Source organism: Ischnura elegans, chromosome 12 (genome assembly GCF_921293095.1).
Source record: "Ischnura elegans chromosome 12, ioIscEleg1.1, whole genome shotgun sequence".
Taxonomy (NCBI): domain Eukaryota; kingdom Metazoa; phylum Arthropoda; class Insecta; order Odonata; family Coenagrionidae; genus Ischnura; species Ischnura elegans.
Window position 1 is genome coordinate 54,076,400 of NC_060257.1, and position 2,724 is coordinate 54,079,123.

The following is a 2,724-nucleotide window of genomic DNA, read 5'->3' on the forward strand; positions in this document are numbered from 1 at the left end:
CATTGAATTACCTTAAAATAGACTGGTAGGATGTAGCCATACGGCCACGGAGGACGGATATAGGTTAAATGAAAAATATATCAGATCGTTCCAAATGAAAAACACATGGAAATTCTTTACAGCTTGTCCTTCGCCGTGGTGGATACTTCGAGTGTGGAGCATCTATTGTCAGTGAGACCATGGCCATCACTGCTGCCCACTGTACCGACGGGTAAGTGGTATGGAAAAGTTTTCAAAACAAATAAGCAAATTCAATTCATAGAATCTTCCCATAAATGCGATAAGGTATGGTAGTTGAAGGAAGCGACCGACAGCTAAGGTCATTAGCGCCATGAGTGAGGTGTATGGATGGAAGGGTGGAGAGAAACCCGGCGTTGGCATTAGGGTACTCGCATAGGGAGGAGGTAAGAGGTGGGGTTAGAGGTAGAGCCCGCGGTACCTCGAGGTAACACAAATGCATTGTGAGTTACGGGCGCGCGCATAGTGAGCAGGTCGAGGTAGAGGTGCACCTCGCGGCTAACCAGGAGGTTGTGCTAGACCGCTTTCATAGAAAAACGAGTTTGTCTTTTCGAACGATGTGTCACGAGGTATATCGGGAGGCTTCTCCGTGATTGGTGCATTCAATGCCCGTTTCGTGTGACATCCTCGTGTATTCCTGAAATTTGTCTGGGTCTAGTTGCAAGTACAGATGGTGAAATTCTCCTAGATCTTATCGCACTAGATTTATGGGATGATCAATGAATTCGCGATTACTTAACGTACCAATGAGCCTCCACTTACATGCTGACGACATCGTCACTATCACCACTACTATCGCTTAATATTGTGAAACTGTTACAACAAACCAAGTAACCGTTACACCTGATGCCACACACTGGAATACTGGCTCGTGGTCGAGGCTGTGGGAAAGCTGCGTGCGTACACCTCTTTACTAGGCGATACAACCTCTAGCTCCACCTCAATCTCCATTTCTACCTCTATCCCCACCTCCAACTCTACCTCCTCACTATGCGAGTACCCTTAGCCTGATCTTAGCAAAAGGCGCATATTCCATAAGGCTTAACGCCCCATCCGACGGACGGAGTGTTTCGCTTGAAACGTCCTCCACACAAAATTCAAGCAGGGATCGGGCAGTCTCTGAAAAAAATCTGCCACCGCCGGGATTGGAACCTTAGATCACGGGATGGAAAGTCAATACTCTGGCAAACCACACCAACCCGATCCCCGAATCCCCATAAAACCGTCCACTGAATTTCGTATCGGCAGAAAAAAATAGATCTATAAACATCTTCTTGGAAAGGGACAATGAGGGGCTGGGTTTGGGAACTGGGGGTAACCTCCCTCAGTAGTCAGAGTCCGGGAGACCAACAAAGTTTTGAGAATTTCGAGGCTTGCAACCAGGGGTGGCAAATGAAACTAAACGAAAGTCAAAACCAGTAAAATTTCAATAGTTTCGTTCCCAGGAACGTAGTGCAGAAACGAAACGAAATGGATTTAAAACCGGGGAGCCAAACTCAGGTTCGAAACGAAATCGGAGTCAAAACTAACTCGGGTCGAAACGAAACTAAAACTCTGCGACGAAACGAAACTTAGATAATGTTTCGCACTGAAGGGACCACGTGCTTTACCTTCGAACGGTTGAATTTCGACCCACACAGAGTACGAAGTTTGGTTGAATGAAGTAGAGGTTTGGCCTACCGCCATTAGGTGCATGGGCACTCATATTTTTACCACCAACAGGAGAACGATGAACACAAACTGGCCATTCGAATAGAATCAACTGATGTGGGCGTTACTTGGTGGAACGATGAAATATTCATGGTGAAACAAAAACACAGTACTATTCCACAAAATATATTTAAGCTGTCTACTAGTTTCAACGTTTACACCGTCATTATCAAGACTAACTGATCACCAGGTCACCAAGATTCACCAACACCAGTTAGTCTTGATAATGACGGTGTAAACGTTGAAACTAGCAGACAGCTTAAATATATTTTGTGGAATAGTACTGTGTTTTTGTTTCACCATGAATGGCCATTCGAATTTTAAGCTCTATGTTTTAACATCTCCACACGCATGTCAAATGTAATTGGTTGAAACTATTCTCTCTTATCCCCCTACACTCAACTTCTGAGATCGAAACTTAAGTATGAGCAGCTTAGTATGAGTTTCGATTAATTTAGTTTCGTTCCCGGGAGTAAAGTTTCGTCCCGGGTCAAAACTAAACTCCTTGTTGATTTTAATTTCGTGCGGGAACGAAACTAAACCCAAAACTGGTATTTTCGTTTCCCTCCGTGTCGAAACAACACATTTTCGTTTCGTTTCACTTGCCATCCCTGCTTGTAACATAACATAGGGTTGTGTCATTACTAATTTTCCACAGAATGCAGTTTTTAAAACAAACATTCCTGTACAATTTTAGTTATTTTACCCCATGGTAAGTTTCTGTAATGGTTTACTTTTTCATACCTTATAGTAAATAAGGTATAATTGGGGGTGTCCACCGAAATTCACATTCATGACGACGCGATTTATCAATTTCATAACTTTTCAATGCTATTCCTCGAAATTACAAACATTTCACTGCAAAATATTGGAAAAAAAAGTGGATCGCATTGCACTCATCACCGGGCCGCGGACATTTTTGAAAGCCGATTAAACTGCGACCGAAGTGGCGACAGAAATCAAATTATTGAACATCCCTCGTATTATGATAATAAT